General features: G+C 36.4%; 1 protein-coding gene across 4 annotated transcripts in view; it reads right to left on the bottom strand.

The window, feature by feature from the left end:
- Nucleotides 1-22,945, bottom strand: part of ncalda (neurocalcin delta a) — a 72,628-nt gene extending 49,683 nt beyond the window's left edge. For 2 of the 4 annotated variants that reach the window (XM_067401322.1, XM_067401360.1), the window contains exons 1-2: nt 22,812-22,945; nt 14,285-14,359 (exon numbers count right to left, since the gene is read on the bottom strand). The gene's annotated coding sequence lies outside the window, so the exon portion shown is untranslated. Of the gene's footprint in view, nt 1-6,854; nt 7,027-14,284; nt 14,360-22,811 lie in introns of all 4 variants that reach the window. The other 2 variants (XM_067401332.1, XM_067401342.1) reach the window with 2 other exon arrangements.
- Nucleotides 22,946-24,159: the final 1,214 nt, after the last annotated feature.

Genomic DNA, 24,159 nt, shown 5'->3' with positions numbered 1-24,159 from the left:
GTGTGTATATATATGTTAATAAGTCCTAAGAATTAGTTTAAGGACCTTTGCCAAAAGCATGCTTGTTATGCCCCAGGACTCTTTTGCCATCTTAGGAGGGTAAAGCCAGAATCTATCTTATGCGGTGTGTGAAGTCAGGGCTGTCAGCAGCACTTAGTTACCCCTCCCAAATCTGTCTCAACAGTGTGTCACGCTAGCGGTCACCACACTGCTGACGTCATTCATCCCAGAGTAACAGTGAAAAGGCTAATTTTAAATCAACACAAATTAAATGAATTTGAAGTTACTCTCCTATCAAACTTCTCATGGACATATTACATAACTCATGACACTTTTCCTGTTAAAACGGTCCAAAAAATGAAAAACATTTAAAACATTTTAAGGGAATTGCCAAAGCCATTAACATTTCTTACTATATACTGTTTCAAAACAGCTCAGCTTCACAAAAGAACCCACAATGCTCAAGTATATGCTGCATCATGAATGAACAAAAATAATTAAACTGGAAAGTGTTTAATGCAAAGTACCATGTCTACACAATTATTATTTGTTCTGTCAATCATGACGTTACACTCTTTTTATAGCATCAAATAACTAAACAAAACTTATTGGAAAAAAATAACTTTTGAAGTGTAATTGGATTTTTTAGTTCCCATTCAATTACATGGAGAGGGCGGGGTTTATAACCTATACTGCAGCCAGCCACCAGGAGGCAATCGAAACGCACTGGCTTCACTTTTTAGGCCGGGCGTGGCACACTTGCTTGAACATAAAAGGGAACAATTCCAATAGGGTCCTCACTGGGGTCCTCACATTTTTGGCAATTTTTTATTTTGATCATCGATAGGTTTCAAAAATGAGTAATCAAGTACTCAGATGGCGGGGTGTGTGCGGGGGCGGAGCATGGCTGTCACGGAGATAATGAAAATATCTGAATTCTGTAATGAAAATGAATGTTAAAAATAAAAATTTGACATGAAAACCTGTGATAACATGAACACGTGATTATGTTAGATTATGATGCAGCAATGTTATTAGGAAGCATCTAAAAGGAATGAGGTGAAGAGTGACTTTATGCCAATAAACTGAAGCCCATTCTATGACACATCCTATGATATTAATCAGATAACTTAGATACATTACATAGACGTAACTTGTATCTGCATAAAAGGATGCAAATGCCAGTGAACTTTAAGTTACGTGCAATAGCGAGTGTGTGAGAGCGAGAGCGAGACCAAGAGAGAGAGCGAGAGAGAGAGAGCCGTGATGCGCTTTCATGACAGCGTGCTGAAACACGGGTAAGAACAGAATTTACTATAGATTTCTATAAAATTCTCATTATAATGCTATGTTTATGGCAGATTTGTGCTTTATTTTCATCTACATTAAGTGATTCCATTCCATAAATTGCCTGCGCGTTTTCGAAGCCATACGAATTATAAGAATTAGCATGTTATGTCATTGAACAAATATGATGAAAAAAAAAAGCACTGCTGCATTATTATAACAAGTATTTTTTTTAAGAAACATCAAGCCTAAAAGCAATCAAATAACTTAGATATCAAGCATTGTATTTGAGCATGAAACTAACACTGATATGCAGCGCATTCAGCATGTTAATAAATGTTGATTTCCCAACACATCCTATATTAAATTATTCAGATGTAGCTATTACAACTTTCATCTGCAAAAATTTCGCGATGAATGCAAACGTGAGCTTGACTGGAAGTGTAACTGCTATTGCGCTTTAAAACGAAAGCACAACAAATTCACATTCTATTAGGCTATATTAGTGTCACTATTATAATTTTTTTATGTATTCTAATATTTAAGCAATATTTTGGATTCAATTTACACTTTGATCAGCCTATGAAAATCACTGATGCATTGAACTGTATTTTCATCTATCTTGTCAAAGTGAAGCCAGACATTCTCTCTCACGTCACATGCTGTAGCAAGCTAAACAATCAAAGCTCAGGATGCTGCCCCAAAGTGCTGCTAACCAATCAGGAGAAAAAAAAAACAAACCAAAAAACAAAAAAACATTTCGATCATCGTTTGCATGATCGATTATGGCTGTCACGGTCGAGTAGGCCTACTCGAGTACTTGATCGCTGTTGCACATTCCTCCTCACACCATTGCTGCTAAGGCCCTACTGTAACTGGCACTTTGCATCTGGGTCATTCCATGTCAACTCAACCAGAGGTTCCCAGCTAAAACATAAATACATAATACATAAATGAAGAAGAAAACCAAAATGTTAAAAATCACAGATGTCATGGAGCCACATTGAGACCCTCATATCTCTGAGACTAAACCATCGAGGGCCTTTAAAATGAAGATACCAAAAGGAAAGTTTAAGAACCAGAATCTAAAGGGATATAAAAGATATATTTAATACTTCTTGAGTTACAGGCATGCAAACCTGAGGTAAAAAAAGAAGTGCTTTTTCTAATTTTTGAACCGTTACTGTTGGCATATAATGCTTAAAATATAATTGCTAAAGTCAACAGATTTTACTAACAGACTAGGGCTGAACGATTATGACCTAAAATCAAAATCTCGATTAATTGAACATTTGACCTCGATTATGATTAACAAATGATTATTTTGTTTTTGTTTTGCCCTCATAGTTCACTGACAAGGTTTGTACTGTAAATATGCTTGACTATTAAAAGGTGGGATATTTTTTCTCATATTGAAAGAGTGATCTGACATGACATAGCTCACTTTCAGCAATTACTGTGTCTATGGGTCGTAACAGTTCTTACAGATTTCTGCTCGTTGTAAATCATATACAGAAATTAGCACAGTACCAGTACATTTATTTGAATGCATGAGAGAGCGATTGCGTGTGAATTAGTCATGCCGTCTCTCTATTAATTGTGAAGCTGTGGGTTGTAAGTTGTTACTTCAAAAGTAGCAAATATATATGCTATAAGTTCTGCGTTTATAAGCTACTTTACTGATAAGTCACAGGACAGCGTTGACAACGAGTTTCTGCGCTCCACTCTCTGCACATGATCTTCACGTGATAGCTACTGTCTGTATGAGTGTTCGTGTGACAATGCATCAGCGCAGTAGCTCAATATAATAATACACATCCAAGGGTATAAAAATCGTGTTAATGTCCAAACTGGCAAGCCTTAAAACACATACTACTGACAAAGTTTTGTGAAGACTAAAACGAAAGTGATCTCACCGAAGGTTCACATTGTCTGACTGTTCACTCAGCATTTCAATTCACCTCTGTGTTGATTCCATGGCGCTGACTGGATGGGGCGGAGTCACATGACTACACACGCGGTAGTATGTTTTTAAGGGGAAAGTATTAACAGGATTAATAAACCGAGTGTCGGTTATAGGTTCTGAATTTCGGTTTTGATTACTTTTTGATTAATCGTCCAGCCCTATAACAGACCAACCAATCTCTGTGTAAAAATAAAATGATGACACTGCCATCTTTCTAAAGTAATTTTACAACCCATTTGGCTCCAAATCTTAGGTGAAAATTGTCATTTTGACCCCCCCCCTCTACAAAACATTGGATTACTCAAATATACATCTGTGAAATTTAATATTCTGGCTTTCATCACTGTTTGTCTTTCTACAGAAAAAAAAAAAAAAAAATCAACAAAATAAAAAATTTGAGGAGGGGGAAGTTTCCAAAATTTGGTTGATTTGACACAGAATGACCCAATCCATCAATGGTCAATCAGAAGTGTTTAAAGGGTTAGTTCACCCAAGAATGAAAATTCTGTCATTATTTACTCACGTTAACATTGTCTAATGGATGGGCAAACATTTTGAAAGAATGTTAAAAATCATCTGTATTTGTATAATCTTTATTTCTATATTTGTGTTTTGAAGGTGAAAGAAAGTCTTAAGAATTTGGAACAACATAAGGGTTAGTAATTAAATCACCATTTTTATTTTTGTGTGAACCCTTTAAATTAGTCCATAAGCCAATCAGTAACAACAATCAATACCAACAGAAGTTAAAACTTTAAGTCTGTTTTACAGATGCATGTTTTATGTTGTTTCGCTTCCGTTTGTGGTGGAAGAAACGATACCTGACACTCACAAAGACGTGTCTTTACTGGTACGGAAGAAATTCTAAATAAGTTAGAAATAAGTCTTCATGGTGGTACAATGAGCTCTTATCTCAAAAGATCAAGGAAAATTTGATTCCTCATAATATGGAGATGTAGGCATTTCCATAAATGGATGAACCATTGTTGACACTAAAGTGTTTGACTAATGCCATCATAAAATTTTCTATAGTTTATTTACAGGGTATCTGCATGGGTTTTTAAAATCAAATTTAAGGCTTGTTAAGACCATTTTTAAATTCAGCCCAAATAAAATTAATACAATAGAGCAATGTCTATAATAACATCCAAAGCATAAGATGACTGTAAAAAAATAAAAAAACTTTACAATGCAAAAATGTGACTTCTTAATCTTATTTAAATTGCAGAGGTCAAACATTCTCAATGTTGAATAAAAAAGTGAAAGCGTTCCACCACACATTCAATCCACATAATATCTAAAGACATCAAGACCAGGTACTGCCAATAGTCAGTGCCATGTGCTGGAGTGATTGGTTTCAGTGTGTAGGCATGCATCTGCTGACAGAGTTTGTGCTTTAGGCTGAGCGATCTGTTATTGACTTCCTTTCAGCAGACCACCTGGAGAATAATGACATTTACAGACATCATTATTCAAGCAATGACGGCATCGGCTCAGCCTTTGATAAAACATTATCGACGGATGGCTGTCTGTATGCCTCCCACAGAGCTGGGCACTATCCTGCAGTCTCACTCTTGATTCACTGTTTTTGTTCACAATGTGCAGAAGAATGCTTTCATAGTGAATCAGAACATGAAGAAAGACCTCTTCTACCCTTAAATACTCTACCAATTCCTCACAGAACACCAAAATACATTTTTCCATCAGCAAAAACACCTTGTTATCATGTTGTATTTGAGTTTTCATTGATTCCACTCAGCTGGTGTGAGATGACATTTGAATGTGAGAATGGGGATGTGGCTAAGAGCTTAATTCATGTCAACATCCTCAGTGAAACAGAACGTCTGAATCAATGACCACAGATTTTCTCAAACAAATACCTTGATGATTATGTAATAACGGAGATGACTGGACCAATGGAAACTTCATGACTATCAAGGACTAATAACAATATCCTAACCAGGCACGACACAGCTAGATTCCATCGACAAGTAATTTGTCTGTCCAAAAAAAAAAAAAAAAAATTAAAAATTAAATGAGCCATGACGCAAATAGCTAGTCAGTTTTCTCTGTTTGAATTTCTCACACTTACAAAGCACTGCATTTTCCTGACTTCACCATTCTGGTCACACAATCTTTTTAGTAGCCACCATTGATTAAGTAGCATTAAAGTAACACTCCACTTTTTTTGAAAATAGGCTCATTTTCCAACTCCCCTAGAGTTAAACAGTTGAGTTTTACCGTTTTCGAATCCATTCAGCCGATCTCCGGTTCTGACGGTACCACATTTAGCATAGCTTAGCATAGTTCATTGAATCTGATTAGACCGTTAGCATCGCGCTTAAAAATGACCAAAGAGTTTTGATATTTTTCCTATTTAAAACTTGACTCTTCTGTAGTTAAATCGTGTACTAAGACCGACGGAAAATAAAAAGTTGTGATTTTCTAGGCTGATATGGCTAGGAACTATACTCTCATTCAGGCGTAATAATCAAGGAACTTTGCTGCCGTATCATGGCTGCAGCAGTGCAATGATATTACGCAGCGCCCGTGAGCCCCTGCTTGCACAGGGAACGTGCCTTGCAACCATGGAGACGTTTGTGAGAGACGCTGCGTAATATCATTGCACTGCTGAAGCCATGATACGGCAGCAAAGTTCCTTGATTATTACGCCTGAATGAGAGTATAGTTCCTAGCCATATCAGCCTAGAAAATCGCAACTTTTCATTTTCTGTCAGTCTTAGTACACGATTTAACTACAGAAGAGTCAAGTTTTAAATAGGAAAAATATCAAAACTCTTTGGTCATTTTTAAGCGCGATGCTAACGGTCTAATCATATTCAATGAACTATGCTAAGCTATGCTAAAAGTGGTACCGCCAGAACCGGAGATCGACTGAATGGATTCGAAAACGGTAAAACTCAACTGTTTAACTCTAGGGGAGTTGGAAAATGAGCCTATTTTCAAAAAAAGTGGAGTGTTCCTTTAAAGGTATGAGGTATTAAAGTCACTGAAGCCTGAGTTCATTTCACATCACTCCAGAGTCTTGTTTAAGTCCAGTTTACATTTGTGGTCACAGACATAGATGAAGAACCTGCTCTTTAAAAACAACATGCAAAATTAATCTGCAAATTTTTCCACAAACAAAACATTAGGTTACCACAGATTATTGTCATGCCTAATAAACCTGACCCATGCACAGACAAAAGAACAGGTGTTCAAATAGGCCCTGAGCAAATATTTTCCACATATTTGAAGTGAACAAAAAATAGAATCAAACAGAAATAAAGAATCTTTCTTTATGATGGTACTTTGAATACCACGTTTGCATGGTTGCATTTGGCCAATATTTATATAAAAGTCTCAATATTAATGCTTATTTTAGTAATGCTAATGTCAAGTCTTAACAATAACAAATGATATTTATATGTGTATAATATAATATAATATAATCTAATATATTATATTATAATATAATATATATATATATATATATATAGTTAAATAATTAATACATAAATGAAGAGTTCAGATGCAAAAGCCACTAAATGCCACCTCTGTTAAAAATGAAATAATGATATTGAGTGAATGCTCTCCGTACATAGTATACATTCATCAAATCTGCTAAATCTCAGTGTCATCCCACTCAGAAATACCGGTTCACTGACAGAAACCGCTAAATGCCACTTCACTTTGTCAGCGAAAGCCTTTAAATCAGGGGTAGGCAAGTTCAGTCCTAGAGAGCCGCTGTCCTGCAGAGTTTAGCTCCAACCCTGAAAAAAAAAAAAAAACCTTCAGCTGCCTATAGCCTTAAGCCCCGTTCACACCGCCAGCGACTTTTCCGCTGCATGTCGCTAGTCTCCTACTCTGAAGTCGCTTGTGGGCGTTCCTAGTGCTGTCGCTCTAATATCATTGGTAGACTGCACATCTGATCATATCTATAGAAAATGCAGTCACAAATGATATATAAAACTAAGAAATCATTCTAATTGGACAAGGAATTAGGTTTAAAATAATTAAAAGTAATATTCTGCTGTTGTAGTGTTGTGACTGCAGAGCTCGGTGCATTAAATAATTAACTAGATTAACGATCGGTCTATCAACAAATTAAACTCACTCATACTGTCAAAAATACTAAAATGTCATTCGAATTTGAAAAATAATCTATTTGAACTGCAGCAGCGCTAAATTGCTCACAGCATCATATAATAACAACACAAAATGTATGAATCAAACTCACAAGACTGCCGACCGTTTCTTTTCCACGCATCATTTAATTATATCCATGTATGTACAGTCAAATCATATAAAACAGTGAAATTGCTCCGGAACTATCCCTGTCTGTCTTGCCTGCACTCGAGACGGTTACGTGAGCACCAGAGAGCTTCATTCCTATTGGCTGTTGCTCACGAAATTCGCTCCTGATTTGCATAAAGTTGAAATATCTGAACTTTTGTCGCTTGTCTCTTGTCGCTTGACACGCCTACATTCCATCGCCAACGGTCACTGTCGCTCTTGTCGCCGGAAGTCGACAGTGCTCCATTGAAATGAATGGGATCCTGTCGCTTTGTCGCTGCTTGTCGCTGGCGGTGTAAACGGGGCTTTAGTAATCTTAAAGAGCTTGATTAGCTTGTTCAGGTGTGTTTGATTAAGGTTGGAGCTAAACTCAGCAGGACAGCGGCTCTCTAGGACCGAACTTGCCTACCCCTGCTCTAAGTCCACAGAAGAACCAATCGGAAGACGCGAATCGAATCATATGATTTCAAGATGAATGACGGTGTGGGTCATGAGCCGGCTTTCAATTGTAAGTTATCATGTTTTGTCCATCGTTACTGTGGCAACGACAGGATTTCGCAAGTAGCAAGTAAACAACAGTGTTCTTTTGCTGCTGTGAAACTGACAGAAAATGATATTGTTGTCCAAAGATGTGCACTTGGAGGTTTTTGCAAAAAAGCACACATGGACTTAAGGTTTTGCAGCAAATTTGTTAAATGCCAATGAATTGACTAAAGTGACATTTTTGAAAAGAAGGCATTTCAATAACTGACTAATAACCTTTTCATTGCAATTAAATTGAAATGACTGAACCTAAACATAATGATAAAAAAAGCTCATTTAAAAGAAAACATGTCAGATGGACTTAAGATGTTTTTGCATTTGAACTCTTCAAATATTAATTTGAGAGTACTACTTAAAAGTTCTTTATTAAAGTCTGTGTGAACCGGAAGTTGCAAACCACTTTTATCCAGTGTTGTGACGTATTTCCAAGTGAAACAGAATATTGAATAGAGGGCAGGGTTTTACCTTAGCGCTCGTCCTCTCCATCTCTCACTCATAGCAGACTAATGGTTGGAGGGGAGTGGTTTAAGCATTTTCAAGCCAAGCCGTCAAATTGACATCAGAGAAGGAACGCCATTCCAGAACGGAAGAAACTTTACAGATTTTGATTAAAGATTACCACTACAAAATTTTTTTTTTCTGTGTATTAACTTGCATGGATTAATTGTTCACCACAAGTCTAGTAATATGCACTAACAAAGTAAATAGGGTCCATTTTGATTTCATGATGACTAAGTTCTTCCAACCATATGAATCAAAGAGAACACATCTAGCACTAGTCTGGGCATCAGTGCAATTCTGGGATTCAGCCAACAGCAGACAATAGAGGACTTATGACAAAGTACCAGCAGCATCAAAAGGTGTTGCTTTTTCAGTTTGAAATAACCTAAGGCTTTTCGACTGAGCTAAGTCTTTTAAACATGGACAGAAAAACAATGTTTTACTGCCTCAGCGAAACCACCTTTTAACCAACCCATTGGGCAGAGCCAGCGTTGTGTGGGCTAAATCAGCAATGTGATAACTCGACCACTGGGTTAAACGAGATCAGCTATAGAGTTAAGCCAGTTTTTGAATACCTCTGCCCTCAGATAAAGTGAAAAAAAGATTGGGCTTAAGATTATTTATAGATCGCTGCAAGCTATTTCTCATCTTAGATTGCAAAAGTTAACTTAACGCTTTAAGCCTGAAGGGCTTGAGGAAGAGATGTTGTGACATACACAAAATAAAGAAAAAAACATTACATTTTTAGAAAATAAATTCATTATATTTGGACATTCTCACGCTGAGAAACTGCTGATAAAAGACAAAAAAAAAAAAAAAAACCATCTGAGCTGTATGATGTTTTTAACATATTACACTACATAGTTTAAAAAAAATATATATTTAACAGCAAATAAGCACTACTTAAGAGTTAATCAAATTAACATGCATTGTATAGTTCAGACTCTAACCTTTCAAATGACACCCATTTTGTGTTGATCAAGGCAATAGTTTTGAAAAATACAATTGTTAATTTTTCATAGGGTGTCGCCCGCCGGTGGTATACTCTGGTTTAGAGGGATGACTCTGCACCCCTTAAGAGTTGATCAAAATGGTTACATGCATTAGAAGAAAAAAAAAAAAACTTAGTTTGTCAGTGGTACACTTTTAAAGGTGCTAAAGGGGATGTTTTGATTTATACATTTTTGCAATATTACTTGAAACTTAAAAACATCAGCCAAACGATTGGCCCTCTGGCTTGTCAATCACCGCCATTACGTTCCTTGTGAGAGACGTGCACGGCTGTGCGCTCCAGTAACTTTCCACACTCCACAGGCGCCGCATGCAATTTTTTTGTCAGGAGACAGGAGTAACAACTGCAGATTATGAGTTATCTGCGGTGAGTTTGACATAATGAATCCACTAACACGACACAGTGAATGCCGGTGGTAAACAATCGTGTTCCAATACTCGTGCATGTGTTTTGGGAGGCGTTCCCTCGAAATGAGCTGTGGAAGGAGGGGGGGGGGGGGGTTGTTCTTACGCATGCGCTCATTTCAAAAACTCACTAACAGTCTTTGGTTTCTCAGCCGACGAAAAGATCCTCTTTAGCACCTTTAAGAGTTTAATCAAATTAGGAGTCAAAAATATCTAGTGCAATGTTAAGATGTGGTTTCACAGATATGGTTAACCCTGGTATAATTTTACATGTGTCATTATGCTATTTACATTCTGACAAACTGTTTTTGAGAGCCTCTGAACATAACACTTAAGGAAAGAACGTTAATGCAGTTGTACCAACAGGCTAAACAAGATATTTGTAGTGCAGTCGAATTCATTGATGGCAGAACTTTGTGATCGTAATGAACCGAGAGACAGCTTTTTAGCTATTATAAAGGGAGCTCTCTTTGCGTGCTATGTGATATATAATCCATTTAGAATTTGAATAAAACTTGTTTTGCTGCATTAGTTAAGGCAATGGTTATTTATTATTCAAATTGGTAGCCATGCCAAATCACGCACACAGTATGCTTGCTTTTCTGCTCAAATTATAGTGGTTTGTGAACATAGCCACTTTAATAACAAATCATTTATTGGGAGAGCTTATGCTGGGATGTGTAGCTGCTGCTAGGTGACATTTAACATGAAAGTATTTCATGACTTTCTATTTAAATGTTAAAGAGGAATCTCCTTAGCATTACCCTGGAGTTGGTTCACCCTCCTCCTAGGTGTATAGGTGTGCTTCACAAACAGTCTTTTCAACCACACAGTATTGTTATTTCTGTCTTACAATAATTCAAATGATCACAGAAGTACTGGGATAAAAGTTTATAATTCAGATATAAACACTAATGATCATGGTAGCGATCAAAATAGAGCATATTCCCTTTTTAAAGTAACTTGGCAGTTCAAATAAGAATTGTATCGAATATATTGTTACACCAGTAGGTGGCAACAAGTGACTTGTATTTGTCATTGAATCAATCATTCAAGAGATTTGTTCAAAAACCCAGCCAGTAATTAAACAAGTGAAGTATTTATGAGTGAGTCATTGAACCATTCATTTAAGAGATTTTCAACTGCCTAAACACATTTTCAAAACTTTGCCTTTTTTTTCCAAATCTTTACACACAAATCCAAGAATTGCACACACAAAATGCCTCGCATCTCTTGCAAAATGAAGCACTGCATTCAAAATACCACAAACATCTCAAAAGCAAACATTTGTCTTATGTTGCAAACACCTTTGCTGTAATATTCTGTTTTTGGATATATCATATACACATACAATTATTCAAAACCTAAAGCTCTTCTTTCATGAGCTCCTATGTACATTTCTGTACAAGATTGAAAGTAGAGATATGTTGAAAAACTCGTGGTAAACACGAAAGCAAGACTGAAAACAAACTAGGGGTGTAACGGTACACAAAACTCACGGTTCAGGTTTTGAAGTCACGGTTCGGTACAGCAGGTGGGGAGAAAACTTTTTTTTTTTTTTTTAAACAGTGGTTTACTGAACAAATTGTGTTTTTGTCTTTAAATATATTAGATTAAATTATAACTAAAAGTTGAAGGATAAAAAAAAATTATCTTTGCTGATGCTATAAACTATGACCTTACTTGAACATTATGCTACTATAATATTAAAAGGTTAACAACCCATCAAAGGTTAATAATAGTTAACCTAAATTCAATCGCTATTTATTTTTAGATATAATAATAAACACACAAATAACAAATTGTATGCAAACATGTAAGCTGCACATTTAGAAGTTAATGCAAAAACTGCCTAATCTAATTATAAAATTAAGTTTTACTCCAATTCATTATTGTAATATAATCATTTATACACAGTGGCAGTCATTTTCATGACAGATTTATTTAAACATACATTAAATAACCAAGACATCACTAGCAGGTTAAGTAAAATATAATGAATATATAAGCTAAAATAGAGCATATATGAAACGAAAGAGTTCATTTCTCTGGCGAACTAACAAGCTGTTAACACTAAATGGCATTTCTGAGGTAAATGCTATATGACATATTGTTCACAAGCTGCTTTACTGACATCTTTCTGCCGTTGAAGCACTGAATAAACGATAAAACGAGATAATATATGATTCGGTAAGTCGTACTGTATCTTTCAACATACCTTCAGATGTTCATTTAAGATCATTTTGTAACTAGAATTAAAGAGATGATCGCATTCATTCACGCTCCGTTCTGCCGGTTGAACTGAGGCGCCTGTACAGTGATCTGTCACGACACATCAAAGTGTCAAAACAACACTTTCTGTTTGAATTTCATGATTTCGTGGACAGAATTTGAAGGATGACACTGTTTCTCATTGAGAGTAACAAAACGCAGAGCTTATTGCGATTATTGGTGGTTAATGGTGGTTAGGCTACAATGTTGCAAAGTAATGCATTTGAAACGGTTTGGTGCAAATACGTGTACCATTACACCCCTAAATCAAACTATTTCGTTTTTTACTGTAAGCATTTGAGGTTGTGAATACAGTAGTACACAGTACGAAAGGAAAGAAATATATCAACCATGTGTAGTTGGACAGAAACAATAGTTTGAAAAAAGAAATCAAGATACTTCCTGTTAGATTTTTGTGTGTTGTGTTTTGCAAAAAGTGTTTTATGAAATTGAAAATTGAGTCAAAGGCCGAGAATTAGTGTGTGGCTTTGCAGAATTGGTGTGTGGTTCTGGTGTCAGATTTCAGAAACTGTGTAACAAGTAAGGATTTTGTGTGCAAGGAGTTGGAAAAAAAAAAAAAAAAAAAAAATGCTGATTCATCTTATCATGGAAACAAGTCTTTATAGGCAGGAACACACCAAGCTGACGTAAGGCCATCTGGCAGTTTTTGTTCGTCGGCCGACTAAGTTTTCTCAGTGTGTTCCGCACCGTCGGCTGAAGTTGGTCCTCGTCTGCTTTTTTGGGGCCGATTCGAAATGTTGAATTGACGTTGGAGCTCGACGTTCCGTTGGGCCATCTGATCATTCTGATTGGCTGTTCAGCTACTGCCGTCTGCTGGTTCGGAAAGGTATTTCATCTCACGTAGGCGCAGAACTGACGTGCTACTTTAGCTTTGGTTTGGTGTGTCGGCAACTTTGGACACAGACGCTGCCGACGTGAGCCAACCCCACAGTCTGCTTTCGTCTCCACTAGTTCGTCGGCGTCGGCTTGGTGTGTTCTGGCCTTATGAGTGAGTCATTGAATCATTCATTCCAACCAATTTTTTTTTAAAAACAATTTATCCAAATTAATTAAACATTTTTAAATAGACTGCAGCAATTAATATTTTGTCAGAACCTCTAGTAAATTGCGTTATTTTATTTAGTTGTCTGTTCAGAATCGTTGGAGAATCGTGACTTTATCCAGAATGGTGCAGCTCTAACCAACAGGATGGCTTTTATGTAAATAGCCTGGAAAAGGTCATATTCTAAAACTCTAATGCAGGGTTTTGGGAAAAAGAAGAATGCAAACTGGAGTACAGCCTTGCAGCCAGTGAAAATACAGCAGACGTGAGACTTCAAGCTCTGCAGGCAATTCATGATCACGGATATGAGAGCCAGTAGGCGTAATCGCTCAGGCATAGCACCATGATTTGGGCAACGACACTAGAGTGGTTTTCAGGAGAAAATTCCTGTGAAAGTCAGCTGATATTCACCAGTTTTGAGAACAAGCAATACGACAGTCAGTAATGGTCAGTTATTATTCACTATTCTTTACAATTTCAAGATCTGCATATAGCTCACCATAACAATGAATGTCTGTCAGCCTAAATTTGTTTGGACGTTAGGGAGTTCTTGGTGTCGACAAGAAAAACTCATTACATTAAATGAATACTGCTACACATCATGACTCAAAACTGACATTTCAGTGCTCTCAATAGGCAGTCACTATGCTAGAAATGTACTGATTTGAGTGACACAGGTGGGCTTTTATTTCCTTTCTGTAACTAGGCAACAGCAGTTTAAAGAAAGTTATGTTCTTGAAAGAGTCATTACTACCTAAAAACAAATGAAACCGATTAAGTAATACAACAACATAAACCTCAAGGTCCTTTCCTTCCTTTTTGTCAGTCACCACAGTCTGTAAGGCCTTTTCTGTTTAAAACAAAACCTACCAAATGTTCTGGAACAGATTTACAGATAGATTTATCATGAAAGGTATACTTAAAGTAACAGAGATCCTCACCAAGTGCCAGAAGAAATCCACAGGCTTGACCAGCTGACCAGGCTGCTTTCTTTAGCTGCCGACCTAACTCTTCACCTGAAAGACCACAGAAAAATTACCATTAGAGAAGACACTTGTTTTACACAAGATATCACAATTGGGGGTTGAATTATGAAAACGAGAGCAGAAAAAAAAACAAAACAAAAAAAAAAAAAAACTAAAAATGAAAAAAAAATAAAATAAATAAATAAGGGTTGATGCTGATAGAAAAAAAAAAAAAAAAAGAGGTTGGTGTCTTCTGGGTGGGTGCTCTTGTTTCTAAGCAACAGAAACCTTGACTCATCCCCTCATTGTTCTTATGTTGTTCAACGAAAAATAAAACAACAGAATCTACTGCTCTGGCTGCTTTTGTATGTACATCTGCCATCGACTCTTCATCAGCTCTTTGATGTTTACTGAACCTGGTTCAATAAACACCTCAAACACAGAAGCTATGAAATACAATACATTAGGGCTGATTTGATATTAAAATAGGCAGGGCTCGACAGTGCGAGCATTTCACTTGAATTTGAGACTAAAATAGATGTGTGTGAAATGTAAAATGTGTTGAGGAGTATGTGTGCAAAAGTCCCTACAGGTCCTTAAAATTTCTAAAAAATAAAATAAAAAAAAAAGTTTGATGAAATATATCCCCAGTTTCAAAGATGAGGCTTAAGCCTAGTCCCAGACTAAAATGCACGTTTGAGGCATGTTTAAAAAGCTAATCAAATGTCCTAATTTAGGCGTAATCCTGGCTTAATCTAAGCACTGTCTGTGAAACCAAGACTTAGGTCTTAAAGTCTTAAATATCTTATGTTTTTTTTTTTTAAGAAAATATCTTAAAGGGATAGTTCACCCAAAAAAGAAAATTACCCCATGATTTACTCACCCTCAATCCATCCTAGGTGTACATGACCATCTTCTTTTAGACGAACACATTCAGAGATATATTTAAAAATATCCTGGCTCTTCCAAGCTTTATAATGGCAGTGAATGGGGGGGTGAGATTTTGAAGCCAAAAAATGCATCCATCCATGAAAAAAAAAACAAAAAAAAAACGCACGATTATGAAATTTGGTTGACGATTAATTGTCTAAAAAATAATTGCGGTTACGCTGGTTAATTGCCAATTTTATGGCTTTGATGATTAATCGTCTGTTTTAGAGCTTTGTCATTCATTTTTTGTGTGCTCCATTCATTAAATAATTGATTATCATTTTACAGTGTAAGATTACGGTTAACACCTTTAAACATTAATGAAATGTATTCAATCACAGAAAAGGCTAAAAAAAAATTTATCATTCATACACTGAACTAATAGTCACTTTTTTATTTGTTAAACACAACCCACTAAATACACAATACTTCATTATACAACATATTAATAATAATATATAATAATAAGCTATAACAAAAAAAAAATTAAACTAAGTAGGTGTAATTCATCAGCAAAAAGTAATTATTGAAAAAAAAATCTCTGGAATCATTTTTATAAAATCTAAACTTGTTAATAAACACAAATTACTATTTGTATTCTTATAAAATATATTCAACAATTTTTATATTTATATATAAATATAAAGAAAGAATCATATAGATGGACAAATAATATACAATTAAATTTTAAATGATTTGTGCAGCTTTCTAATGGGGCAACAAGATATGACACAATATATGATATGACAGAACAAGATAGGCTTTTAATAAACTTTCAGTGTGCAAAAAAAGATGAGTTTCTGTGAACATTAATTTAATAATGTAAATATTCTTCTGTCCCTCACATTAAGCTATAGAAATGACTTTGAAAATAGTGCTCAAAAACTTAATTGGTGCTTGTCTATTTCTTTTGGTCCATGTGGCGATGGATTATTTAAAAAAAGAAAAGAAAAAAAAAGCGCAATAATCGCGGTTGACTGAAACAATCGCGATTAAATCAAATAACCGCGATCCGACGGTTATTTAATTATCGGGACACGCCTACTTCAGGGGGTTAATAAAGTCCTTCTAAAGAGAAGCAATGGGTTTTTGTAAGAAAAATATCCATATTTAAAACTTTATAAATTATAAATTAAAACAACTAGCTTCCAGCAGAAACTGCATGCATACTGCACAAGTTGACTTGCTTCATATGAGTAACCCCTGAAGCAATGTATGACACAGGATGTAGGAGTTGCATAAGCTTAGACGCCTCTCACAAATATGGCTGGTAGGACCGGGTATTGACAAAATTTCACGATTCGATTCAATATCGATTATTTTGGATCTAGTATTTCGGTTACAGTACATGGCAAATTTTCTAGAAGAAAAAAATCTCAGTCGGTACTATTATAATAATATTGACTGTTAAATTAACTTATTTATATGCAAACACTTAAATTACTCTCAATTTTATTATAAATAAAGTTTAGAATTACATAATCATATTTCTACTCCAATTCATTTTTCTTCTTAAAATATAAACATTTAAATCATGGCTGTCATAACAGATTTATTCAAACATGCATTAAATATTGAAGAACATTAAAAATTATAATGAATATGTAGGGGTGCATAGCTATATTTATCAGAATGTTGCTTTCTACAGTTCATTTTTCTAGCTGACTAATGAGTTTATGGTTGAAACACTGATTGAGCTATTACGAGACATAATATGGGTTTCAGTAAGTTGTACTGTACATTTTAACATACCTTCAGATGTTTAGTTGTGTTTATTTCGGGCTGTAACTAGTATGAAAGTGAAGGAGAGGATGTCAACACGCACTCCGTGCTGCCGCTTCTCTTTAACTGAGGCGCTAAAGCGATCCGTCACGTCACATTAAACAGCGCCAAAATGGTATTTTTTTTTTTAATCTCATAATAAGATGGATGTCATTTGAAATCTGAGACTTTGCTTCATATCAAAAGTAACAAAGCACAAAAGATTATTGCGATTTATTGGATGGGAGGCTCAACATATTCTGCTCATTCATCAACTGAAAACGGACTAATCGATTCTTGGGATTTAAGAATCTATATCGGTTCATAAAAATGAGAATCGATTAAAATCAAGAAATCAATATTTTTTACCCAGCCCTAATGGCTTGGCAACAAACTCAAGCTCCTCTTCTCTTATATTGGAATCCTCTGACATTTATCTTTAAAATTTCTCATTTTATACTTCTAATTTGTGACCGGTGTTTTGTTTCGCTCAATACTCTGTGCTTCCGTGTTCGTCATTGCGTCAAGCCTCGGGTCAGGGATTACTCTTCCACCGCAAATTGTCCGTCTGCTGGAAACTAGTTATTATAGTTAATAAAGTTTTAAATATGGATATTTTTCTTACAAAAACCCATCGCTTTGCTTCAGAAGGAATTTATTAACACCCTGGAGCTATATGAAATATTTCTTTTGACGAATGGATGCATTTTTTAGGGCTTCAAAATGTGCACCCCCCCCTCCTTCATTACCATTATAAAGCTTGGAAGAGCAAGGATATTTTTTAAATATATCTCTGATTGTGTTAGTCTGAAAGAAGATAGTCATATACACCTATGATGGCTTGAGGGTGAGTAAATCATGGGATAATTTTAATAATTTTTCCGTTTAAGTCCATTATTAGGAAATGTTACATTACAAGGGAAGTTTATTTGGACAGACTCTTGACCCCTCGATTTTGGCCTAGTGAACTAGTCAACTCAACATGTACACTTCAAGCAGATCCATAGACCACAATGCAATACGACTGTAACATCACAGAAGATAGAACTTCATTAAAACCTTCCGCACACAACTCTAGTGTATGATATTAGAGAAACTGACATTTAACCGCATATAATAATTGTAGCTACCTTAAGCTGCTGACTTTGTTTTTTCAATTATAGTTTATTGTATTGTTATAATTTTTGTTTGTGTATTTTATATATATATATATATATATATATATATATATATATATATATATATATATATATATAATATTTTTTTTTTTTTTTTACGGCCTAAGCATACATGCCTATAGAATGGTGCTTAAACAGATGTACAAGGAAAAAAAAATACTGTAAATAATAAATCGGCTCCATAGCAGATTACAAAGATCAAGGGCTTGGGCTAAAGATGCTCCCCAACTTTTTTTTTTTACCTTAGGAGAGAATGTGCACCTTGGGAAAAAATGTAAGCTAGCATCAAGCCCTGATAGGAATACTACTGTCAATTTGTATGAGACCACATATTTACATATTCTTTGACCACAATCGGCACTGTCACGCATGCCAGCCCGCTAGCATCGGGCGTCAACCCATAGTGCTGCTGAGCTTCATGGCCTGCGAGGTTGACACACCTCCACAACATGTTATGCGTGTTCGAAGTGGCTCTTCTTCATGCAAAGTGACAGCAGGATGCTCCAGCCGTCTTGGCTTCTGTATGCCAACTCCTTCTTTCACAGTAAATTATATGCATTAGTGAAATTGGCCAACAGATAGCACAGACGTGCGCGTGTTTGTTTGGGGGGGATTTGGCATGGGAACACACGGTTGTGAGTGTTATCACTTGGCTTGTATCAGTGGTTCTAATTTCCATCTGGTCTGCATTAGTGGGAGAATGAGGGAGGAGGCAGATCTCGGCTCCTCAACCGCAGTCATGAAACTACACAGGACTTCATCTTCTTGGGGAAAAGTAATGGGCATGAATGGAGTCTTCAAACATCATTAGTGGGAAAAAAAGTTCAAAATGAAGCATTCAAATAATAATAAAAAAAGAAAAGCTATTTCTTCAGTATCACAATGAATCTAGCAAATATTTCACATTAAAGGTGCCCTAGAATCGAAAATTGAATTTACCTCAGCATAGGGCTGGGTGATTTATCGCATGAGATTGTCACGCGCATTTCGTCAGTAAAGCCGGTTCCCTGATTACCACTAAATCGCCATCACCTGCTTTCAAATGGAGCGGCATTTAATAGACAGAACTGTAGATCACTGACAAGCCACGCAATATCACGTTCATTATCGAAGGCGATTCATCTGCAATATGAACGCGATATCGCGTAGCTTGTCAGTGAACAACGGCTCTTTCTATTAAATGCCGCTCCATTTGAAAGCAGGTGATGGTGATTTAGCGGCAATCAGGGAACGGGCTTTACTGACGAAATGTGCGTGACAATCGCATGCGATATATCGCCCAGCCCTACCTCAGCATAGTTAGAGTTCTGTACATGTAAATGACATAGTGAGTCTCAAACACCATTGTTTCCTCCTTATGTAAACTTGATTTGTGCAAAAGACCTCTGAAGAACAGGTGAATCTCAACATAAAAGACTGTGACACAATATTCCAGATCATTAAAATGTACGCCCCCAAATTTAAAAAAAGCCAGTATTAATGTCTGGAGCAGCACAGAGCCTAATAATCAGACGTTATGCAGGGAACAAGCAAGGACAATAGCGAAAAATGGCAGATGGAGCGATAATAACACTTTGTAAAGATCCATTTTGAGGGTTATATTAGCTATGTGAATTTTGTTTATGCAATGTATTATAGAGTCGTAAGCTCGGGGACGAGGAGCGTGAGCTTTTAAAGGGGACGCACTCTAAATCGCCGCATATTTAAAGGTGCTACAGAGGATGTTTTGTTTTATACATTTTTGCAATATTACTTGAAACTGTCTTTGCTAACTGATAGGGGTGTGACAAGATTTCTCGTCGAGGCGAAAAGTGGTCTCGTGATGTTGCCATGACAGAGTGTTAGGATGATTAGGAAAGAATATGCCACCGCTACGTTTACATTACGCCTCCACTGTCCTTTTGCTTTGTGTTTAAATAAAAAACATTTAATTAAGTTGGATAACGGTCGCCGCCGCTCCATATTTAGGAGTACGCGCGAGAGTACGCGCTAGGGCTGTAACGATATGCGATATGAAACCGAAATGGCGATACGCAGGTCCACGAACCTGTATCGCGATGTGAGAAGGCAGAATCGCGACACACCCCTTCCAACTCCCAGAGTTATCCTTCCTGTCCAGATCCAATGCTACCACATTTTTAAATGACTATAAGTATTAGGGGTGTAATGATTTATCGTAGATGGTGTGTCTCAATCGGTTCTAGTTCAGTAAGTGTTTCGGGCACACATTGAATCTTAAACGTTTCTCATGTCAGTCTTTTGCATGGTAGCGTGAGAAAAGTCGTGGCTTTCTTTCACCGCAGTGCACAGCAACAGCTGTGCTCACAGAAAAGCAAAAGACGCTTGCGATGCTTTGCTTTAAGAAGTTCTGTGGGGCCGTTCACATATTGCGTCTTTTCCGCGTGCAAGTCAGTTATTATTTTCAAATGTAGCCGTGCGACAGGCGCGCTCATAATGGGATCGACGCGCATGCAATTCTCAACTTCTCAGAATGCCGCAAGCGCACCGCAGGTCGTGTGACAAGAATCAACCAATCAGCTATGGCCTTTCCATAACAAAACATCAAAAGCTCAGCCGAACAGCTGATCATAGCTGTACATGGTGGTTTTTATACCTTATCTCCATCAATATATCTCGTAGTAAAACTAATGCAAGGGCTAGAAATCATTTATCCTTTGCAGAAACATCCTGATCCTCTTGGAGAGCTCAGTTCATGGTTGCATAGCAACGACCGACGCCATGGGAGCGCAAGCGCTTTGGAAAGAAGGAGAAGCGGTGCGGCCGCGCCTTCCACGCGTTTTTAGACGCGATATGTGAACGGCCCCTATTCATAATTCTAAGTTCATGTTAATTTTAAAAACATTTTTCAGTGACAGACAGCCCTATTCAACTGTTAATTTGCATACAGAAGGTTTTTATTATAATTTTATATTTATTTATTTTATTGAAATGTGATCTTGTATGTACAACAAGGAAAATTATTGAAATTTGTTAATGTTTTTTTAATAAATCTTGTTTGAATTTCAGTTTAATTTTGTTCAAAATATCCTGATACGTATCGTATCGTGAACTCCGTATCGAGATACGTACCGTATCGTGACCTGAGCGTATCGTTACACCCCTAGTACGCTCGATCGCTGAAAGTGAAAGTAAACGCGCGCGCACATTCAAACGTGATTTCAATACCCCGCATTTTGAAAGCGGCTCCCTGATGAATGCAAGTATCTTCCAATATGAAAGCTATTTTAGGCTGGGCAGCGTAAGTTGTAACCATCTCTTAGCTCTGTATCAAAGAAAAAGTGGGTCTTATTTGCACTTTGAAAATTGAGAGGGTGCGATTATGGTTGCACTTATTGTAAAGTTTTACCATAAAAATGAATAACAGTTGCTTGAGTATTGTTGTGTTTTCCTGTTTCTGAGTATGAATTATCATGTATTATAATTCATACTCAGAAAGTAGAACTGAATGACATTCATTACAAGATGATTAGTTAAAACATTTCAAATACACCTCCAGAATATTTTTTCTAGTCATGTATTTTGCCATTGAGGATTTCTTAAAAATAGTGTAAAAATCTTGTCTCGTCCCGTCTCATCTTGTGAGATACCTGTCTCGTCACACCCCTACTAACTAATAAAAGACTATTTATTAGGTGCACTGAAAGGAATAATATTAATATACATCATCTGTTCTTACGCATGCGCTCATATCAAAAACTCACTAACAGTCTTTGGTTTCTCAGTCGAATATGCCCCAAAACAGGCAGTTAAAAAAAATTGAATAATAAAAAAAAATCTATGGGGTATTTTGAGCTGAAACTTCACAGACACATTCAGGGGACACCTTAGACATATTACATCTTGTGAAAAAGGGTTCTAGGGAACCTTTTAGTATACCTCCTAGGGTTTTCATAATTAAAACAATTTCACACTAAGACAAAAACATTGACTCATTTCATGACACTTGAAAGATTTAAACATTAAAAGATATTTCAATGTCAAACCTCACATGTCTGAGGAATGACAAAGCTGAGCTCTGATAGAAATCCAGCATACAATTAGATGAACCTTCACTCATAACGTGTCAACAAGCATACTGAAATAAGGACACATAAAGCAGTCTTTTCAAGGGACTGCTCTGAAGTTCGTGTCCTGTTAATATAACAGCTCTCATCAAAACACTGAGGGATCCTCTGTTCTTGATAATCCATAACGGTCGGTAATAACGTTACATGGCAAACTCATTTTCTTCAGAAGCCAGTCAAAATCTTTTGCGTCACGAGCTGGAAGAGCAGTTTAACTGAGTATAACAAGCTTCCCTTCGGTTTAGTGTTCAATAGACCTTAATTAACAAGTTGAGGTTTGAGAAGACTTCCTACTATCAAGCTAACTGGCTAAAAGCACACGTTATGTCAGCGCAAAACAGGACGAATCGTGTTAAAAACACACACGACGTTATCGGTTATTAATAACAAGAAACTCTGGTGTTAGTCAGACTCTTTAGCTGCTTTAACGTTGTTTATCATAGTCGACAGTGATGAGTTGAACAACAAAACAAACACAGAGATCAGAGAAAGGACGACAAACAGCGGCAAACTTGAAGAAGTTTAGGAAAACGAGAAAAACAGACTTACGGTAACAAACTTTCTGCAGACGGCTGGGGGAAGCCTAGAATCAAAATAAGCTATAGGGTCCAATGTGACAGCAGAGCACAAAACGAGAACTGAGAAAATAAACCGAAAACGTACGTATGCCCTCGCGCCGTTTGGTGAATGTGGCACGAGAAATGTTTGATGACGTCATGCGCGCGCGCGGCACGCCTTCCTCACAGCTGCAGAGGAGCATCAACAAGCTCGAGGATTTTATTCTTAGACATTATTGACATCGTTTTTGCTGTATAATTCAGAGAATCTTTTGTTTTCAAATAGGCTACCTTGTTAGATTTCCTATAACAGTCTTAATATTAGTCATCAAATCCACGTGTTGGGTTTTAATATTTATTTTAATTTATAATTGTTAATATTAAATAAGATAACATGGATTAAATATGCAGTTTTGACACTATGCATGTTTCGTAAATATATAACTATATTTTAATTCAAATTGTAAGAATCAAACATCATGGGGAAAATATTCTTAAATCTATGAATTTACTGACATCTAGTGGTGTCTAGTGTTACTGTAACATTATCAAACATTCACCTCTGTGTAGTTTACTACATTTTCATCCCATTTTTAAAGGGTTAGTTCACCCAAAAATGAAAATTATGTCATTAATGACTCACCCTCATGTCGTTCCAAACCCTTAAGACCTCCGTTCATCTTCAGAACACAGTTAAAGATATCTCTCTTCTACTTCTGGCTCACTGCATTTTTTTTTTCCTTCTGTTGCAGAGTCATGCAATCAAAACACGAGATCGGTTATTGTTCCGTGGCTTGCATTTTGTTTATCAATTCATGTCGCAAAGATAGATAGATAGATAGATAGATAGATAGACAGATAGATAGATAGATAGATAGATAGATAGATAGATAGATAGATAGATAGATAGATAGATAGATAGATAGATAGATAATAAATAAAGAATGTATAGCTACCTATAGCCTATTATATTACGCTGTACCCACATTGGACCAGCGATTTCAAAAATGGATGAGTAGGGTATTCCTTCTATACCGGGGGCTGCAGTTTCAGGACCGCATTTCTAGGACCCTAGTTGTTGTTTTTTTTTTTGTATGTAGCAGTTTATACTATTTTATAGCACTTACTATTTAAGTTCCAGCAGTGAAGACACTACTAAGTGTATTACTGCCCTCCACAGGTCAAAGTTTGAACTAATTGTTATATACTACATTATATATGACAATTTAGTTCAAACTTTGAACTGAGGTGGGCAGTAATACAACCTAGCAGTTTCTACACTGCTGGAATTCTAATAGAGAAGAAGAAGAGAGCTAGTTCAAGATGAGCATTTATGATTA

Source organism: Chanodichthys erythropterus, chromosome 2 (assembly GCF_024489055.1).
Source record: "Chanodichthys erythropterus isolate Z2021 chromosome 2, ASM2448905v1, whole genome shotgun sequence".
Lineage (NCBI taxonomy): Eukaryota > Metazoa > Chordata > Actinopteri > Cypriniformes > Xenocyprididae > Chanodichthys > Chanodichthys erythropterus.
This window is presented reverse-complemented; position numbering and strand designations above follow the sequence as displayed.